Source organism: Haliaeetus leucocephalus, unplaced genomic scaffold (assembly GCF_000737465.1).
Source record: "Haliaeetus leucocephalus isolate CR32 unplaced genomic scaffold, Haliaeetus_leucocephalus-4.0 Scaffold656, whole genome shotgun sequence".
Classification (NCBI taxonomy): Eukaryota; Metazoa; Chordata; class Aves; order Accipitriformes; family Accipitridae; genus Haliaeetus; species Haliaeetus leucocephalus.
Window position 1 is genome coordinate 15,978,759 of NW_010973092.1, and position 22,474 is coordinate 16,001,232.

Consider the following 22,474-nt stretch of genomic DNA (forward strand, 5'->3'; position numbering starts at 1 on the left):
AAGATTTTTGCATTTAAGAAATGTGAAGGTAGGCTGTAATTTTGCTTATCAACCGGATCAACAATCCATTCCTGAAATGATTTCCAATTTCCTTTACTGTGATGTTGATGTGGGGGGAAGGTGGCAGCAGTAGGAGAAGAGGGAACAGAAAAAAATTTTTTTCTGTCTGCTGATAGACTAGCAATCCCTAAATCTTCAATAAAATTGCAAAACTGGAAATGTAACACAGAATGTTCATGTTTATTCATTTTCTCAAGTACATGATTTATATAAAATTGTTACAATTTTTTTTCATGGCAAAATACAAGGCTTATTCTTCTTACTGAAAAAAAGGAAGAAAACACATTCATTTCAGAGGGAGCAAAACTGAGTCTGTATTTTTTTAAAGGGGTTAGAATTTTTAAAGAAAACTTCCACCCATTAGGCTATGCTTCCTGTGTGTGCCAGGAATGCCCTAGCAGGATATTTGAACTTAGCTAAGATTTTTAGAAGGAAGTAATAATTTTGTGTTCTTCATTCTTCAGACGTTGAAAACGAGGTGCAAAAATATCTTGATGCCCCTTAATGCGTACCTTTAGGTTCTTTTTCCTTCTCGTCCCTCCAATATGAAAGTTTCTCAGAAAACTGCCTGTTAGTTTGCATAGCCAGATCTAGTTTCTTATAGTAGGTAAGAGGATTTATCAACTGATAGATTTGCACATTGGTATCATTCTCCAGAACAATAACTTTCTTCACATTTGTGTGGGTCGAAGTTGGCAAGAATAGGTTGTAACACAACAGAGATGTTTTTCAAGTGCAGTGCTTGCAATGAAAGGAGTGAAAATGGAACACGTGCTGAACTTCCCCAGGCTTCTCGCAAATGTGCTTTGGATTAAGCCCTTTTCTTAATAACTTCTGGCATCTGGGGTGCTTGCTGGTTTAACAGTGATTCTCAGAAGGTACTTCTTCCCAAATCCCCTGTATTCCTACCTGCATTGGTGCTTGTGGAGCTATATGGGGAGAGCTTCCTGTTACTCTCTAAATACCTTGGCAATGCTGAGTTTCCCCAAATACTCTTCTGAAGTGTTTGGGTACCCAGTTCTTAAGGATTGCTGCTTATGTAGGAATAGTATGTCTCGTTTGCTGTTGTTGTTGCTGCTACTGATAAATCATTCCTACTACTGACTGAGATAAATGTATTTATTTATAAAATTTGAAACTCTAAATCTTTGAAAAAGCTGTTGGCTAGAGCTTGCGAGACATGCAGTTAGGCTATGTTTATCCGAAGACTGAATTTAAGAGGCCTCTATCGAGTTTGGAACTTGCAGACAAACACTTAACCCCTTTGGTCAGACTCTGTCATGGTACCTACATACCATGTATCTGCTAGTTGTGTTCAGAGGAGAAAATTACATGTTAGCCAAACTATGCTAACCTTTACATCCTCTTCATTTCTTAGTGTCTTTGTTACATTTCACTTTGCTGATAGATCTTTTCTCCCATTTTTTAATCCTTCAAAGATATTCTGAATCTGTATCTCCCCTCCTGGGAGTACTAATGCCCCATGAGCATGTCCAGTTTGCAATATTGCATATCTAGCCAGATGTGAAACAGGATCAGTGATTAATTGCTGATGGGCTAATGGCTTTGCAGTGGCTTAGCCAGCTGTGTAGCAGAGTGCCCTCTGCGCAGGGATGGGTAGCGCTAAACTGAGTCAAGTCCTTTTGCATTCCATTTGTGCCAATAATTTCTTTATAATGTTGTATACATTAACATCTGGAGTTAATAGTAAATTCAGATCTGCCCATACACATGCCGTGTGGATGCAGTGATACAGCCATCTAAACAATCTGATACTCTGGAAGGATTGCTGGGAGGAACATTAGTCTGATAAGAGCTTGTCTGGACACTACAGCTGGTAACAACACTTAGTTTTTCACACAGGGAAAACAGAAATCAGAAGTAAATGCTCTCTTACTATAAGTATTGTATCTGGAGCTTTCCTCAGAGAAATACGGAAAGTCAAAATACAGACACCGCAAAAATAATTAACAACAAAAAAAAATAAAATAGGTACTAAACTAGCATTCCATTGAAAAAACCCCTCCCTTTCCAAAATGGGTGCTTTGCTGAAAATCCCAAACACAAGGTGAAGGACAGACTGAAGCATGCAGCCTGCTGATCCAATGCTTCAGTGAGAACAGATGGTATTCTGAAACAGTCCATTTGTGATCATTCCATAATAAAGATTAAAGTTGCATATTCCCCAACAGAGGTGCTTTCGGCAGCCTGCCAATTCACGAGCAAGTTCTTGGCCCTCCTCTTCCAGCATTTGACTCCTTTTTGTTTTTTTCAACTTACCTGAATCATATCATTTTTCCAATGATAAATCTTTCTATAAAAAGTCGAGATAAAGAAAAGGTTTTATATTGCCATTGTTTTCCTGTTATAATAGTCTATTAACTACAGTAGGAAATTGTTTTATTGTTCCAGACCATAATCTTACAGTAATGTTTTTAGTCATACACATGTTGGAGCTGTACTCTGTTTCCAAGGTGTGTGAGGTTGATAATTACACAATGAATGCAGGGCATTCTCTCATTGAATTTGTCCTTGTGAGCTAAGAAGTGTGGGGGTGTTATAACAAGGCAGCAGCTGTAACTGACATTCTAATCACAGTTGGGAGTCTGATATAAATTAATTTTTTTTTTTTTTTAAGTTGGCTGCAAACTGTTATTTTACTGGTTATAGTGGACCTCATACCCTGACAGGTTGTATAGTAGCAGTCAACCATCTGATAACCTGGGATAGCAACACTGAAAAAATAATAAGCTGCTTATAAATGCTAGGTATATAGGTATTACATCACACTTTTAAGCTTTATGTGATCTGAATTTTGATGCATTTCCTGTAAAATTGATAACCACTTTTTCAGAGGTCCATTCTTTTCTGGTTTTGGGTTGGGTTTTTTTTTTTTGTACAGCATGTCAGTTTTAGAACATTGTCCATGTATCATCTTACTGGCATTACATTTGAAATATGTATCTATATGTATGCCAAAAAAAAAGTCGTTAAAGCAACGCTTGAGCTATGAATGCCTATACCAGTGCACTATAATAATGCATAAACAAATAGGTATTCAGGCCCTGATTCACTCAGAGTTGTTTGGAAGGCATTGAGTTCTTACTGTATTTTGATCAAAGTAGATATTCATTAAAATTGAAACAAACGCTTGCTTTCACCCTTCCTCAATTACTTGCTGTTCAGTAACCATTCAGATGAGGAAGCTTTGTTTGGATTCTGTAATTCTTATAACACTTGCTGGAATTAGGCCAATTTGCAAACTATGAGATGGAGAATACCGATACATACATCAAGGACAGTTAAGATTACCCCATGTCTGTATGGGATGTACATAATACTTTGTGTTTCTTTGTCTCCATAAGTACTGAGTTTCCTATTATGTCAGATAATGAATGTAAATGCCTTCTTACTGTAAATACCATATATTATCTCTGAAAAGATCTTCTGCCTTCCACTATTATTTTAGAAACCATTAGAGGAACCTTTTTAACATTTAATACTCGGTTGCATTGCTCTGTCAGTTGCAGTGATTGCCTCATCCTTGAGGCTGGTGGCTGTGATGCCACAAATAAGAAATGTGAATGGTAGGGCTTTTGTAAATAACACTGAATACTTTTTTTGAGCACATGGCCCAGCATAAAACAAAATGCCAAATATATACATTTGGAGCTCTAAAACAATAAGTAATTAAGAATTCTGGGTACTGTCTTCACTGAAAGAGATAAAAGGAAAGTAAAAAGTATTTGGCTTCTTCTACAGAGATTCTTGACTAGTATAGCTGAAACGATACTGTTTGGTTATAGTGCATGGGTGTGCAGGGTCAAATGTATTAGTTGTATTGTGTTATTGGAGGCAATTTTTGTAGCTTGAATATACTGTGGCATGTTCATATCACCTCTGGGCAGGCAAAGAAATAATTCCAAGTAGGCTACAGCCTTAGAAAAGCAAGGTCACTAAATGAGATTAAAAGATCTTTGAAGACAAGGCTTGAGTGAGAATTGTAATACTTTGTGCTGTTGAAGTAAATTGTGTTCCATGCTAATGGGAATTGTGACCGTGTTAATAAAAATAGAATATGATAATTTATTAGGTTTCTCTCTGTGTGCTGTCATTTTCTCACCTAGAATAAATAACCATTACTTTAGGTTAAATGTTTGAAACTGCTCACAACAGTCACATTCCTTTGTTCTTTGGCTGTCACAATCCAAAGATCCTTCGCAGAATCATTCTATAACTAGTTCTCCATTTATCAGACATTATGTGAAGAAATGCAAAAGTGCATCATATGAGAACAGACTACACGTAAGCAATGCTGTTATCTGAAACTAGACTTTGATTCGTGATGTCAAGATTCTTGCTCTGAAGTGCAGCATCCATTGCCAGTGTTTCATTTCTTTTTTTCAAAGAGCTAAGGGTCCCTAGTAAAATTGCAACGGGCCACATCATAAGAGGATTCAAGATGTTCTTCCTAACAACAAAAACATTTATAAATCTCTTTTTTTTCCATAACACATGTATTTCCACATTGTAGTTGGGAAAGATCTGAGCTTCAGTCACTTTGATGCGCTTATAGCATCACCACAGTACTTGAATGTACTTACCTGGCTTAGTTTGTAAAAGTTGCTGACTTTTTGGCTGACTGCGCAGTGGCTCAAGTATCTAGTAATGATCTTCATGCTAAAGCTAACACAAGCACTACCCTCCCAAATGGAGCACAGCAAAGGTAGGATGATTATTTCCTTTCTCCTCTTAACTACCTGGTGAAGTCAAACTCTCACAGGCTAGCACAGGCTGACTGCTTTCTAAAGGCACATGGGCTACTCTGGTTGGTTACTACAAGTAGGTAAGTACTGTGCTCTTCCCATCTCGTGACAATAATGACAGAATCATTGTCTTGTAACTCTGCCCAGAGGATGCTAACAGAAGAAAAGCTGGTGGTATCTCTCCACCAGTGCAACTTCTTTTGTTCTTTTTTACAATGCTTCCTTGCAGAGCTCCTTCCTGAAATGTTGTCCCTATCCCTCCCTTGTTTCAAATGAGCCCGTGTGTTTTGTTACACGTCTCTGAAATACTTCATGACCATAAAAAGGAATGAGAATTTACGTGTCCTGCCATAAGAACTGTGTCCTGCCATAGCTTAGTCTCTCTGTATGGCATAGAATAGTCTGGTCTGCAGACTGAAACATTTAAATTCCTCCTAGTTATAACATAGGAGAAACTCTGAAAGTACCCAACAGCTCTGTTGGGCTGTACTTCTGGAGCAGTTAGCAAAAGTGTCATGTGAAGTTAGCACATGAGCTGTATTAGAGAAACAGTATGTACATACATATGTGCAACATGTGTACCTTTGTGTACATTCATTTTTATTGTTAGGTGTGAAACTTGAATTTTTCTATTCCAATGCAAACTTTGGGCCTCTTCACGTTTCCTTTCTGCTTTTCTTGTATTTTTAAACCACTGTTAAATTATAGAAATACAGAAAGCAGTACTGCAGGATCTTTAGTATCTTGCTACCAGATAGCAGCATTCCCAGTTTCTGGATTTGGCACTGTACTTTTTTTCTCTATTTCCTCTAGTTAGAAACATTTGCTTTTGGAGACTAGTGCAGTCATGTTGGTATCACATGAAATTTTAAGTACAGCAATATTGTTAGTGTAATTCCCAGAGGTGTGTGCTATGTCTAAAGCCAGCAGTGATCTAAACTGAAACCTAGGTAAGAGCATGTCTTTGAAAATAAGGTGTAAAGATAAATAGTTTGACATAGGCTCTTCGGTGAATTTAAAATTAGTTAGAGCAGTAGCAGATGTCTAGTAGAAGCAGGTCTGTTGAGATGGTTTATGTCTTCTCAGATTTTTAGTCCTGGGTGTTTGGTTTGGGGGGGGGGGGAGTCACTGTAGGCAGCAAAATAAACTGACTTTCCACATCTCTACCTGCTGTTACTCAGGGGGAATGTGATGCTGTGACACCTTCCATACCTCTGTTTTGAAATTCATCTAAGGTTACTCAGAAGAAAGACTACTTGAGTGTCTGCATCTAAACCTGGGGAGCGAATGGTTGTCCTATTTTGGGGGCAGGGGAGGAAAGGAAAGTTCACCGTTGGAAACAATTTTTTCAGGGCCATGCAAAGGAGTTGCATCTGTTCTCACACTCAGGCAGAATTAGAGGAAGGATGTAAGACTGTCAGAATAAAAAAAGTGGCAAGACTAAGTGGCAAGAAAAATATTAGAGAAATACTTAACTAGATGTTTGGTTTATTTATTTAATCTTCTTTTTACTCCCTTATTTAGTACTTCTCCCTTTTTGACCAATTCATAATTGGTGTAATTTATATCCCAGTTAACCTCACATTTTGAATTTTTCTTGATGCATACCTTTCAGTTGCTGAGTAGAAGTAAACGTAAAACTGATACAAATAACGGAAAGAGCCACTTCTCACTAGATTTAGCAATCAGTTAGGCAATTGTTTATGTAAAAAGTACCTGTATTCCTTCTGAGGTTTGCATATCTACGTAAAATCAAGACTGGAATTTCTCTGTACCTGGAAGTAGACACTGTTTAGTTACATTAAACAAAGTGTTTGCCAGGAACCTGATGTGAAGCGTTCCCCTGTGTGCTTCTGTTCTTCATACAACAGGTATGTAACTAACTTAAAAGCGAAGTGATCTCACTGGGAAGGACAGACCCAAGCCGGCAGTGGGAGACTTCCTTTGGGCAGTCACTGAGAGCGCTGAAGAGTAACTAAAAATAGATGGATTTTGTTGCCTTTGTGTTTTGCACTGTTTGAGTGTTAGTTCCTGCAAGATGAATGGCAGCAGAGGCAAGACGTTCCCCGTTGCCTCTTTCTTGTAAAAGCTATTAAACAGCTTTTGAATGTGCCCGCATCATCCTTGGTTTGTTTTACTTTAACTTGGGCTCGTTTCTCTCATCTATGTGAGTTCATTACTAATGTGAGATCACTCTGTGCAAAGGCTGATTTAATACATGGAGGTAGATCTTCAGCTGGTGTAAATCAGCCTTTAATGTTCTGGGGGTTTGACTGATTTACATCACATTATGATTCAGTCTTTACCTCCAGGCTTAAAATTTACAAGCCAAACAATTTATATTGCAGCCATTTCACACTGGTTTACATAACAGATATTTTAAACCTACGGTCTACTTGGATCCTAATTTTGGGGTAAAGTTTTTAGTTACATCCAAGCAAATGACCACAGTGCTATTGATCATGTGCTTTCCCAGACAGATTTTAATTCATGAAGTTCCTTTAAACTAAAGAAGCATCATGTTTGCTGTTGCATGCCTTTGTCCACTGTGGCTAATTACCAAGATGTGTGCATAAGAAAAAGCATTTCTGTTCTCGTCATCCTTCCCTGGCTGTGATTCATTCCAAGTTGCCACAATCAAGTATTTGTAGCATCACAGCTCATTACTGCATAAGTGAGTTTGATGTCACAGAATCATTGTTTTCTTCCCTGTGCCTCTAGCTGAGAAGAGGAACAGACTGTAATTAGGAGGAAAGTTACTTCTGTGGTACATGTGCACATGCACAGTCTTGGAAATCAGCAGTGATGAAGACGAGAATACACAAAAATAAATCATTTTAAATAGAATTATTAAAAGATATGATTTGGAAGTGATGACTGAAAAAATGATTTGAAGATGACGCTATATGAAAGATAAAAGGCAGTTCAGGCACCTGAAGTTAATTTTGTCCTAAAGAGATGCTGTAGGATTAAGCGTATTTATATCCAGTTTGAATTAGCTGACAACTTGACTACAGAATATTTTGTTGACTGATAGATGGATTCAAAGAAAGAGATCGAATTCCAGTGCTGAGGAAGAGCAGCTCCAACTCCAAGAGTTAAAATGTAGGAAATAGTAGCGTAAGTCTCAAAATCATGTGGTATTTTCAGGTACAGTTCTGTTTCAGGGGTCCCTGCTAATCCATTCACCCTGCTCCCCACGGGGTCGGTTCAGGTATTTGTTGAGTTGCATCATAACCAGAATGACTGAAATTATTACAGTTAGAAACAAAAGAACTACCTTTGGTGGCAAGAAGGAATGTCCGGAGTTTTTAAATCCAGATTGTTTCCCAAAATGGCCCCACAATAGCTGTGCTGATTCCAGGGAAGAGCCCTTCAAAGAGCTGCTGCCTGCCCATTGCCTCGCTTCTGCTAGAATGGCTGTTTGTGTGGGCCCCCTGAGAACTGCCGTGAGACCTCGAGCCGATTGCTGGGGAAAGGTTTCTGGTTCGGGTATTGGTTTCGTTTGCAGATTTCACTTAGCAGTCACACAAAAAGCTGTGCAGAAGCGTGGCCCTGTGATGGAAGCTGCCCAAAGAGCGTGACTGTGCCAGCCCTGCCCGGCGCAGGGGGCTGGCACCCACCAGGCTGCTTTCCTCTTCCCCCTCTTAACCTCTCTTTTGCCCTAAGTTTATAAAGTTGCATTAAACAGTCGTTCGTAATCTGTTTTACTTGGACTACACTTTTTCTTGTTAGAGTGGATAAAGGATCTAGAGGCCTGAAAGCGAGTCATCTTTTCCCATGTCTAATCAAAGTACGAGATTACTAAAAGTACAGCATCAGGTTTTGAACATCAGTGCTCCTTACTCTTGTTTATTGCTATTGCGATATCATGGAGCTTCCCATACCAGTAGTACAAGTAGGTAGGCTGTGTAATCAGTAGAGATATTTTAGATTTTTTTTAAAGCACAGAATTAAGGAAACTAAACCTAAACATTTGCATTACTGCAGCATCAAAATTATCATTTTAACAGTCCAAAGTCAGTGCAAAAAATGTTTCGTATGCCAAACAGCATTTAACCAATTTTCTTCATACTATTCCATGCTCAGTTATGACATGACTACTAATGCAAATACTATTTTTTCAAAACCCTATGAGGATTATATTATTCTTATCAGTGTTAGATGTCCAAATATTAACTTTGAAAATGTCAGACGATACACACAGTGAATATGATTTAATGATTCTGAGAACCCATAACTTGTTTAATGCCTGATTTTGAAGGTTTGGGTTTTAAGTTTGTCTTCATTAATGCCAATTCTTATTTTATTGACACTGGGGTTTTTTAACAGCATTGCCAGCAATTTTGCCAGCAATGTTGGCAAATAACAGTGTCATTTAATTTAGAAATTTTTTACATACATTATTTTACTTTTCCTTTCAGGAAAGTTGTTTTCCTTGGAAAACAAAACAAACAAAAAAAACAAAACAAAAAAATGGAATCATACTGAGCCTTTTTTGCCAGTTTCTAGGATCAGTGGTACCACTAATAAATAATATGAGGAAATTCTGCAATAGTTTGCACACTAGCTGAAAGTTCATCAATCTCTTTTCTTTTGGTTCTACAACAGTAAGGAGATATGTACTGATTTTTACAACCAGTTCATTGGGCTTGTGATACCAGGGTGACGCCTTATCAGCACATTGAGAGCTGTCTCTCACAATGGAGTTTAGGCTAGATTCTAGACTCGGTATTTTTTGTTAAGGTAATCAGAGGATTTCCATAATGCGGACTGAGACTCACACGTTTCATCTCACCAATAGAAATGTTGTGGCTCAGTGGGCCTTTCTGTAGCTTGTGTTACTTCTGTGACTCTGCGAGTCTTCATTTCTTGATTTGATTTAAAGTCCCAGCTCTTGTGACAAAGTGACGATGAGCTGTACCATAAGCAGTTGTTTGCTGTGTTCAGGGTACCATTTGTTAGGCCCAAACTTTTGTTGAAGCCCCACAAGTAACAAGTGAGAAAATCTCACTGTCCAATTATGTGCATGGTACTAGTGTATTATATTGCACAAAATAACAAAAAAACAGCACCAAAAATTATAATGTGAATTAGTTTCCCCAGCTGTGCAGGAGAATTAGGCATTTGTTAAGGCATTAGAAATTAGAGGGACGTAGACTGGTCAATCAAAATACGCTGTTGATCAGTGTTCTTAGCATGTGCATTTTTACTACTGGATTCAGTCCCAGAATTCTTTGGCTCTGTTTTGTATAACATAGAGAACTTCAGCTCTCTTGTCCTTGATATAATAGAGCCTTACAGCCTCACAGTTTAGCTGGTTAACCGCTGTAGGAAAGGAAGGGGCACATTTCACGAGTGGCAGATCCGGTGCAAATCAGTAAAATGCTGCCTGCAAATGAAGCCACCAGTACTCTTTCTTGTATACTGCTACTATTTTTTTAAGATTGCAAGAGGAGATGATGAAAATGAGTCCCATCTGTAGTTCCTAGTCGCTAACTGGAGTTTTTCCAGTAGGTTCTAAATTGTAGCGGGATATAAGATGGGAGCCTGCAGAGGGGGAAAGTTAGGAAAAAGGAGTGTGCAGCAGGTATTGAACAGCAGTGCAGACTGATATGAATACAAATTAGCTCAAAGTTAGACCTGGGTAGCATCTTAAAAGTGATGTAGATGAACTCCATAAAAATTCACTATATGTTTCAGTAAGGTTCTTTGAAAATCATTCTGGCGTATAGTATATATTTTTAACACTTCACAGTGAAAGCAAATGCAGAAGTATACAGTTTTTTAAATAATTCTTCTAAGGTCAAGTTAAAAGATTTCTCAGGCTCCTCAACTAATCACACACTTATTTATTAAAAATCTATTTAAAGCATTCCATTCTTCTCCATAAATATTCATGTTTATTTTAATAAGTGCTTTACAGATTTATTTTAATTCCACCTAAAACCCTCCAGTGGCTAGAAAACTTCATATTCAAGTCCAGGTGTACAGACAAATCTGGAATGTATTTCTAAGATGCTGTAGCATAGTTATTAAGAGTATTATTAATGACAGCTATTTTTGTTGTTGTTTTTGATTGCCACAAGAGAACACAGAAGCTTGCAGCTGGGAAGCTTTGAAGCAACATTCTATTCTTTAGGGAGCTGTTATTTCGATAAAAACAATGAAATCAGTTAGCATAGGTAATAAAATAATTATAGTAATTTATTTTGGCTATTAAGTGTTGAATCCCCTTAGCTAATCATCCACTTAAAGCTGTTACTCAAAGCACACTGGTTGCTTTTGCCTTAAAGTTAAATGTCATGAATTCTTATTCACTGATAAATCAATTTTTAATAAATTCCTGCCATGCTTTTCTACTAGTGTTAATCTGGACACTATCAATAATGTAATGTATTGTTACCCAAAAGTAGTAAAGGATATTTCCCATTGTCCCGTCAATAAGAACAGTCATTCCTTGTTTTCTTTGTGCCTGGTTACAACCATACTTGAAGCTCACTTGCTTGCACTTAGAAAAACCTCATTGCTCACAAAGAAGAGCAGTATTAGAGGTGGGTTTATTCGTGGGCTGTTCAGCAAACGCTGTATGTGAGCTGGCTGGACATACTTCCTTCCAGCATGTGCATCAGCAGAAGTGCCCATCTTCCAGTACTGGGGAAGCACAATAATTACTGCTCTGAAACCAATATAAATTGTTCTCTTTGATTCATTTAAACTTTGTTTCATTTTACTTTGTTGTGGCTTCTAATAATCCCTTTAAATGACCAAAACCAAAACAGACAAAGGTTAATTTCTGTCTTAACTCAGAAAATAGTGTTTGTCTTGCTTAAGAGAAGAACTCTGGGTCTTCCTTTCTTTCACAGAGCAAAAGTCCAGGGAATCTGTAAAAAGTATGATTCTAACTCCTCTTTACAGAATGAATGTATTTATTTACAGAGAACAGAATTTGATCCTTCAGAATGTTATTGCTAAAGTACTACTGAATAAATTATAGATTAACTGCCAACAGTCAAACTCCATCACCTTTAGAGAAAACATAATTTTTTGTGTTTTACCATAATTTCCCTTGAACTGACTCAACTACTCATTTCCTCAGATACAGGACACTAGAAAGCTGTTCGATGAAAGCTTTGTATGACATAGATGAACACACAGATATATATGGGGTATAGAATTAAGATACTGTCAACTTGTCTGTAAAAGTGTGATCTAAAATCAATTAAAACCAGTACAAAATGTTCCAAAGACTTCAGGAGACTTACAGTCAGATTTCATGGGCCATGTCCAGCAAGAGGTATAAACAGGACTAAATCCGAGCATGTGAATGGTTCCAGTGAGGTTTGCCCTTGCGTAAAGCAGTCTCATTCCTTTTCTGCAAGTCAGAGCCTCACAAGCATGTGACAAAATGAAAAATCCCTCAGTGAAAAAGTGTGTATTGCTAGCAACAATCTATATTGAAGTTGGTACTGCAGTGGTAATTTTAGCTACTTTACTACTGTATTTTATCTCTCAGGCCACAAAAAGTGAAAGATTCTAAAGTAGTAAATCTACTCAAGGAAGAAAGTTGAATTTTTAAATAAGTGGAAGAGAGATTCCGGGATTCAGGCAATCCAGAATGTGGTTTCTTAGCTGTATGGACTTCATGGTGATCCTAAAGGTTTGGAAAGGTGTTTGGGATGGCAGTTGCTGGATTTTTCTGTTTGTTTGTATGTTTGTTTCTATTTTACCTCATAATGCTTAATAGTGGTGACTATTTTCAGGCAGTTTCACTGTTTGGTACTCCTGAGAAGTACAGGGACAATCTTCCTTCAAGAGTCCTCTGAAACAGGAAGAAAACATTGGTTTAGCCTCAATATTTTAAGGAAAAAACCCAGCTGTCCTCTTGTTAGGTATGTCAACTTTCGCACCCCTATTAAATTTTAAATAATCCTCAAAAGTTGAGCAAAATCTGTGTTAGGCTATGATAGAATTGATACATCATGGAAACCATTCTCTACATCTCTGCTTTTAAATACTGACTGACTTAAAACTCGGGATGTTGGAAAGGCTATTATTAAGGGATTTTGATATCCACATTTCTTTCTTTTTTAAGGGGTGTTCTTTGTTTTCTTTTTGGAGGGATATAAATTAACATCTTTGGGGAGTTTCAGTCAGGGAGTGAATAGGAATATAAACTCTGCATTGCATCATTTTATTCCTTTAGGAATCACATTTTACTCACAGTGAAGTACCAAAAATTGCCATCTTTCCTGAAAAGGATTAAATTAAACTACGCTGCATAAGATACTTCGACAATTCCTGTAGAATATAATGATGAGTGTTTTGATAAAAATGATCTTTTTAAGGAAAGCCTTTAAAATACATTGTTCTGTTTCTGCAGGGGTTTAGTGGATGAAATATACTTGAATTTTTTTGCCTTTCTGACTGTTAATACCTGACGTGGAGGTTCCTTTTTCTTTATCGTGTCTCTGAATCTACTATTTGCTTACATGTCTTGGTAAAGGCAATGTTGAGGTCTCCTTTAACATGGAAGTGAGGGAGTAGTGAGATTACATGGTTATTGCCAGCTATGAATGAATTCTCAATGCACAGTTTGAGATCACCTATAACATAAAAAGGAAAATAAATACATTCTTCTGTTCAGCTTTGATAACCTTTATAAAGAACCTGGAATATGGTTCTTCCAGTCAAAGTTACTGTAAATAGTCTAGTAATTGTTCATTTATAATTAATTTAACTTAAATAAGGAAGAGTTAAGATTTCTTGGAAATGTAAAAAACTCTTCCAGTCATTAGTCTGCTTCAAAAATGGAAATGTAAAGTATAATCTGAAAAATGCAGGTGTGATTAAATTAAAGTAATGTTAGTAACTTAATTGACTTCATTGGAAATAATAAAAACTTAAATGCATATACATTTGAGCATGACTTTAAAATAAACTGGTTATTTTAATAGTTTCCAGAATGCCTTTCATATTCTATTATTTAATTTGTCATTTTGTTGGATAAAAACCTGCAATTTTGTATTTACTTTGCAGTTACAATACAACTAGCAGGAAAAAAGTTAATCATACATTATGCCATGTTTTTCTTAAAGCCTCTGCTCTAGAGATCATTTGATTACCAAGCATCACAGCTTTCATGTGCATAAAGACGAAAAGCTTGAAAACATACTAAAAAATATTTTATAGAGGGAAAATAAATAAGATTACAAAAAGTACTGGTTTAGAGGTTGCACTTTGTAAAGACAGTATCAGGTTGTGAAACAGCTTGCTAATGATTTTTGATTGCTTTTGTTCATCAGTATATAATTCAGGAGTTCCTTTAAATCTTAGACCTTCTTTATTTCCTGTTTTGATAGATGTTGGAAATGGGAAAGGCAGTAGTACAAGAAATACAAACTTGCAACTTGCAGGCCACAGAGTGTGTTACCGTGGTGGTCAATTTAGGGATATCACTGTATAAAATCTTACATTTAAAAAAAATTAGAACAAAGGCACTCTAAGCTCATGGTCAAACAGTAGAGTACCCACAGACTCTTTCAGTCACCATGAAGCTCTTCCTCTCTTAAAATGCAGCAAAATCTGTTCACTTAGAAGCAAGAAAAAAAATTCTGTAAGTGATGGATTTAACACACTGGATAACCTTTTCGTTAGACAATTATGCGTTTCAGTCTATGGGATATGAAGTGTATATTTTTTTGTAGTACGTTTTCAGATGTCAATGACCCTATTTCATGGAATATAAGTCACACTGTGAATTTAAAGATCTGAAGAAAATCAATAGATGAGACATTGAAGACTCTTATATCAACTGAAAATATTTTTTGGGTTTTTTTTCTCTCTCTTTTTTAATCTTCTTGCTGAAAGCTCAACCCAAACATCAAAAAATCATTGAAAGACTTGGATAATAATTACTAGAGTCTTGGATTTTACTGTAAAGAGCTTTTGTATCCTAGCAGTATTTGAAGTCCTAATCCACTAGGTACAATACCTCTGGGTAAGACACCAGTAATGTAAGAGAGAGTTAATCCATTGAGCAATAAAAAGTATTGCTCTATATCAATTTGATAATCTCCTCTTACCTTCACAATCAATAGAACCCAAATTGTACAGACACAATTCACATTAAGCTAATTAGAGTAATTAACGTAATTATTTATAATTACATATGAATGCATTTGGTGTTAATACTAGGGGAGACCGTTTCACAAACATATCTTTCAGTAGCACCTTAAAGTTAAATAAGACTATCCTTTAATATGCTTCCCCCATATAATTCCCATATATGTGTGCAAAATAATCACCTCATTCCTGTCTATTTCTCACAGATTTGAAAGTTCAGTTTTGGACACTTGAAATTTTAAGAGCAAGCCCCATTCTCAGAATTGCATGATTAGGAATTTAAACACATGTTTCTCATAAAAAAAGGCTGGATCACCGTATGCACTGATTATATGTAATTCAACAGGTTTAATCCTGAAAAAGATGCCGTTTATGAATACTTTAGTGATTGTAGGGATACAATTTTATATTCTCTTATTAAAGCTGTTTAGCATTTGCAAACAGGCAGAACTTTGGAGTTCTCTGCTTAATTGTCTTGTATGCATGGATATAAACTATGAAAATCACTTTAACAGCGAAACATGAGAGGAAATGAAGAATAGAACAAAGTGGAACAACAGCCCCAATCGAACTATCACAAATTTCAAGGACACTTATCCTGCCACTTAGTCAGAGTTAAAAATCATTTAACCTTTTTGAATGAACAAAATACCAGCAAAAATGGCAATTCTTAATGCAATACAAATTTAAACAGAAAATTAAAAAAAAAAAAAATTCAGTGCAGGTATGCAGAGTAAATATTTATCAAATATTCATTCAGTTGGTTTCTACTCAGGAAACAGGGATTGTTGGAAGGACTATGAAATACATGTATGGATTTGTCTCAGATAAATAATCATACTTATCTATGACGATGCAAAAACACAGTTTATGTATGGTATTTAAAAAAATCACATTTATATAGTAACAACTCAGAAATTGTTGATAATTTTTATCACTGTAACTTATTTTATTTCATGTCTTTGTTAATTTCTAGTTAAAAATACAAATAATAAACAGTGACGAGAACATCTTCAGTTTGCAGAAAGTCTGTGTTTCTGGAGATACATTTGTGTTTCAATTAGCTTATTTTTATTTTGGTTGCTTGATGCTGTATTTCTCAAGTAGAATTGTGCACATAAATGGATAAGAATTAATCTTAAGGCTATGTTCAGCTTAATGATACATATGAGAATGATTATGCATCTGAAGCACTGCTGACAAGGTAATTAAAAAGTGAAAACACTCTCAAAAATCAACCACAAGTCTCAGACTGAGTCAGCAAGCATTTTGGCTCAAAAATTTTTCCATGCTTTACTTCTAATGATGGTTAGTTTTAAGAAACTATACATATTTAGCTTTCAGCTTTAATGCAGTATTGTAACAATTTCGTTTATTTTATAATGTGTCATCCTGCTTTCGGATACTTCAGACAATATCTTAGAGGCTGTGTTTTCCTGATGAAAGGCCATTAGAGGTACAGGCAAGTACTTACGCTGCGTAACAGGTCATGGTGGGAACTTTGTGGAGAACATGGATTGCTATAAAACTGTTGCAAGATACACATAGTTTAGTGCTGCAGATTCTTCCAGCGGAGGATTTATAATGCAAAACTTCACTTTGAGTGTCAAGTTGTATAACATGTAATAAAAAGTTGCCCTAGATTTGTAAATGCCATGAAGAACAATGTGAACATCAGACAAAAGTGGATGATATTAAGGCAGAATATCTCAAACTTCTACGTGGATGTGAAAACTGTGACCAAGGAAGGTGAAGTAACTTGCTTAAGGTCAGAGTAGGACTCGGATCTCTTGTGCATCGTCACTACGCTATACTTCTCACGCAGCATTTCCTAAATCTTATATGCCCAAGTTACCCACTTTTGCTTATTCAGTTGATTTAATAAAATCTGGATACTTTTCAGTATTGATTGGTGTAAGTGTGGCTTAATGGCAGAATCATTACTTTTTTAATCTTGGAACTGCCAGCCCTTACTATTCTCAACTGAAATTCAGTTTCTTCGATTAAGGACTGCCATTACTAATTGTTTTTAAATGTTGCTTGGATGGTTCTAGTTCAAAAAGTTTACTTCTTCAGCAATATCTTACAGTTCTACACTTTTAGTAATTCATTAAAACTTTATGTTCTGTGGCATGACCAAAGCCAGAAAAGGGAAGCTGATAGAAAATCCTGGAACAAAAGCTAGAACTTAAATGATAACTTTCAGAAAATAGTGGCTTAATAGCTTCCTGCACTGCATATGAGCTGCATCTTTATGTCCATTCATTCTTTGCATTAAACTGATACATGTCTGGTGGCAACCGTAACCGCGTTTGCCTACCTATCTCACATCTATTCATGCAGTTCTGGAGGAAAGGTCAGATAAGGATAATATGTCAAAAGGGTATAATTAAGATTCAGAAAGATTAATACCTGTGGTATTTAGTGAAATTGCCTTCTAGTGGAATGCTCATCTATTACTTTGATATTTAACATTTCTGCTGTTAAAATGTTAGTGCTTGTAAAAGTACAAAATTGGTGGCAGACATTTGGTTTATATACTCTTTTTATACCAAAAAAGAACCCCATAGGAGAGGCAATCAGGTTTTTGTTTTTTTTTTTTTAACCTGGAATTCTTATGTGTAACTCTTCCAGTATTTCCACTATAAATTTGCATTTGGTAAGGTTATTTAAGTTATGTCAATCAGTTTGACAAGTGGTGTCAATTTAAGAGGGCGGGGGAGAACACACCAGTAACAGTATCTGAGATATGTGGAACAGTCTGTAGTGAGATGAAAATGATATATCTGTAGGATGAAGACGAATAAATGTTACTTAATTCTACATGAAGAAAAAGATCTTTTTGACATGATTCAACACATACTTAATACGTAATTGAAAGCAGATGAGTAGCCTCACTGGAGTTTGTGGTACATAGCAGCTACACTTCCTCCAACTATTCTAGCTACTATACAGACACTTAAAAGATGGCGCACTTCCCAAAAAGTTCAGCTGAGATGAGAAGACTAGTGCTAATTGATACCCAAAAGCAGGTAAAGTTAAAATAGTAACTAGACAGAGATGAACATAATGAAGTCATAACTTTTTTTTTCTTACTCGTTATGAACATTGCAAATAGTTTTTTCTTACACACATTCTGTTCAAGTCTGAAAAAATATGCACAGTACAGTGCTGAAAATTATAGCACAAAAAATCTGAATGAAAATCTACACTGTTTTCTTGAATTCTTGTCCATTTTTTTAATCTTTGGTTTCTAAAGTAAATGTAAATTTTACTTTATTGAAAAATAGATCCTGCAAGACTTTTACATGAATCATCCTTCTACAAATGGAGTTGATAATTAAGTGAGTCATAGGTAGAGAACATCTAGATTTACTCAGTAAAACTTCTACATGGCTTTGCTACAGGCATAACAAGTATCAAGATTTTGAGTACTGGCTGTACTAAATATGCTGTATTAAATGTTGTATGACATAACATGTGCTACCATTAAATCAAAAATTTCCTATTAGTGTAACGATAGGATCTTAAACTGCATTCAAAGCAAGGAAATTCAGAGATGTCACTGACATCACCACTAGAGTAAGTCATGTAAGAGTTTACAGGATGACACCCCAAAACTTCTGCGGTTCTGAAGAGCATAATACTGTGAGTGTCATATCACTATTTCATTTGATTTAACTGTGGGTGCATTGTATTTACAAATTTGCAAATATGTTTATTTAATGTAATTAAAAGTGTGTGTCTTTCCGTCTTGGCCTGGGCCTGACTGTCCTTCCAGCTGTGCACAGAAGGAGATTTGGAAGGTTCAGGATACTTCTGTTTTAAAAGAGTTTTCACTAGTTGTCTTCCAAAGTTTTGGGGATGTCTTTGCACTCAATTATCATGTAGGAAAATAATTTCTTTCTCTGTTCCTAGAGTTTTAATTCTTTTCTTATACTGGGAAGAAGCGTTCAGCCTTCTAAAACTGAAATACAACTTTTTATTTCTCTTCTGATTCTGAAATGTTTGTAAAGGTATGATAATTACCTCACATAATGACATCATAAGCCACAACAATACATTTAGTAAATAGCTAAGATGGATACAGACTAGACAAGGTGCTGCAGGAATTCAGAAGAGAGTCTCTCCAGGAATTTTTAAACAAGGACATGATTTAGCTTACCGGAAGTTTCATTGTGTAAATCTGATGGTTGACTGTTATGTGATAATAAGTTATTTTTCTGATCATTGAAAACAGATGTGAAATCAGGAGCCAAAATAATTACTTTGATCTCTTGTAAGACTCTGACAAAGCTAATAACTTTGTATTCACATAAAATATGAGGTTATCCTTCAGGCTGTTTTGAGAAGAATGTGCTGTTTGTTTGCAAGTGTGCTATAAAGACTCAGGGCCCAGAAGTATGGAGGGTGCGGGGTGGGGGTGTTCATATTTAAGCACATAGTCCTACTGAGTCTAGTAAAATGATTCGCATAAGAGTTTGTGGGATCACACCCAAAGATTTTTGCTGTTTTGTGTAATGACTATGTATGTTACATGCTAGACTATACTTTATTCTTCTGTATCTTCAGATAGATCTTGCTGTAATCTGCAAGTCTCCTCTACATGTTAGGAATTGCAGTTTAATCTAAGAACTGCACTCACTGTGACTGCATTTTAAAAAGTAGAATATAGTTAGGGTTGCTTTCAGACCCACAGCTTCTACTTTTGCAGGAGTCTTACTGAGCCCACCATTTAATTGACACATCTCATGTAAAATCTCCCATTAAGCAACAGTATGTTATTTTTTAACTACTAGATGTTGCTTTGTTTAAAAAGCATGCTAATTACTTATTCATCTTTTATAGTTTACTGAAAGAAAGTAACAGGAAGAGAATGAGTATTAAGGACTAAGAGAAGACTGAAAGGAAAGAGAGAGGGTAAGCTGAGAAATAGGAAAGATGGAATTTGTTTGGAATAAATGCAGATGTGTCATTTGGTATTCTTGCAGCTGGATGTAATGGAGTATTGTGACTACAGAGGCTTAAATGGAGATCACAGCTCAGTGGGGGAGAAAAAGTGGGAAAATATTGGGGGTGGGATGAGAGATCAGCTATAGCTGGAAAGGGCCAAGGCAATCATTCGTGCTCAAAGTACATTTGATGTGATGGGTGCTGAAGATACAAGGAAGGTTAAAGGATTTGCAGCCCTTCTCACTGCTGTTTATGGTAGTGATTTTGGAACAGAAGGGAGATATGAGGATGGGGCTATAGCCTGGAAGCTGTTCTGGACTCTGCGTTACCCCCAGAGTATAAAAAAGGCCAAACATGCCTTTTCTTTTCTGCAGCTGGCCAGAAAAAAATGTTGGAGCTGAACCTTTTTGTTTTAGACTTAAATAACACCATGCTCCTCTGGAACTGCCAAATGCATATAGTAAAGCAAGTGATTAAACACCTTGTTGAATCTTACTTTAATGTGTCAGCATCTGATGGGAAAATATAAATGTTCAGTGTCATAAATAGCTCATTTAAAAAAGTAAAATAGAGTGGACAAAACAATTGAAACAAAAAAAGGTTTAAGATTCTTTCATTCAGTCTTTATTCAGGCAGAATTTCTAATGAAGTGGGCAGTTCAGTAAGGATTGAAAGAGAAGTAAAAAATTTCTTTATTTTAGCGAATTTGATCTCACTGAAAAGTAGCTAAAATAGAAACACTGAGTTTTTAATTGCCAGATACTTGCAGAAAGAGAATAAGTTCTGTAAGCACACCTGATGGGATAATGGATTTTTTTTACCCCTCCCTTTTAAGCAGAAACAAGAAATAGAAATACTATCCCATGCATCTTACCATTTAGAATCACATATGCTTTACCTGCCCATACCTAGGTTTTCTAAGTATGCAGCAAATGCTCTTTGAATTACTTGAGTACTTGCTGTTTTCCCATTGCCTGTATTACCTACTTAATTAACTAGTTGTGGCTCTTAACTCGTTATCAACATTTTTTTTGTGTGTGTGTGGCAACAAAGACAATTGCATTGAAGACTTAAGAAACATGCAGAGGATTTTTGTCACTCTTGAAGGCATGATTTGCCTTTGTAAACTGCAGGTATCAAAGCAGCTTTTCTATTCTGTTTGGACACACCGCGTAGTAACAGGGGGATGAGAGGCAGCTGTGCTTCAGACCACATGAGGTAATTTGCAGACACATTTTAATTGCCTTTTAGAGAGCATGAAGGAGTTCCAAATAGTCTAATGAGTTCCAGCAAACACCTGTGAAATGCTTTTAGACCACCATGTAAAACAGAAATTAAGAAAGAAATAAAGCACAAATCTAGCATGTATATTCTAATGGAAGTTAGACAGAAAAAAATATATTTTCTTAAGTCCTCACCACATTCTCTAAGATGGAAATTAAGAAAACAACAAACCATTCTATATTTTCATACCAACAAAAAGTTAAAGAGACAAATTTTAGCAAATGGTCTTTGTGGAACAGTTAATATAGGAGCCTTAGGAGCAGAGGCTTGTTTGAAGTTACATTATAAGTAGTTTCAATGTATAAATGTATTTTTAATCATTATGTTGTAACTCAGCAAAGTAATTACGGTCAGCCTTAACTTCAAGTGTATGGGACTGTACCCACTTAAATCAGAGGTGTTCTTGAGTGCTTTTTCTCCCTTGGATCTTAAAAGTAACGGTAGAATCTCATTGCAAAGATCCTGAAAATGATTTAATATAAATCATATCTGTGCCTATGTAGTAATCTGCATAAATGCATTTTTGTTGGAATTGTGGGTTGAAAACCTCTGATGATAGTGAATTTGTTGTTTATGTTTAATATTTAACAGTTTAATGGAAATAATATGAAATTTATATATATGAATATATATATATTTATTTATATTTATAGATGAAATAATACATGAAATCTGCAGTGAAGTTAATCCTTGAGGTGGAGCCTTGGGTAACACAGGTTATGTACCCCCATTATGCTTCAGCTCTATGAAATACAACTTACACCCCACCAAGAATGCCATGAGATTTTGAATGTGCAAAGACAAGAGCTTTTTCAAAGTAGATTGCTCAGAGAAAATATTCAGAAATTTAGAAAAGTTACTCCAAAACCAATACAATTGTAAGTCCTATAGAAGGTATACATTGTGGACATTATTGTGTGGTGGCTTGTTTTTCAAAATCTATACAGGGAGGATTTGCAGAAGGAAATATTTCTAAAATTTCTTTCTTTGGCCTTTAAAAAATGCCTAACAGTAACTGCCTTTTTGCCTTCAAGAAATCCAGCAAGTTGATGGAAGTTACGTAAGATGTACATTAAATATACAGTAGAAGAATATCAATTTGACAAGAAAAAGTGTATGTTTGACATTTTGCATTTCATCATTTGAACTTGCAAGACTGATTTGTGGTATGCAATAATGTTGTCTTAGGCCTCTTTGGAAATGTTATAGTTCCCAGATGATGAGAACGCTGAATGTTTGGCTTTGTAGAGAAAGGAAGGAAAGTTTGCTGTTTGAATGACATGAAT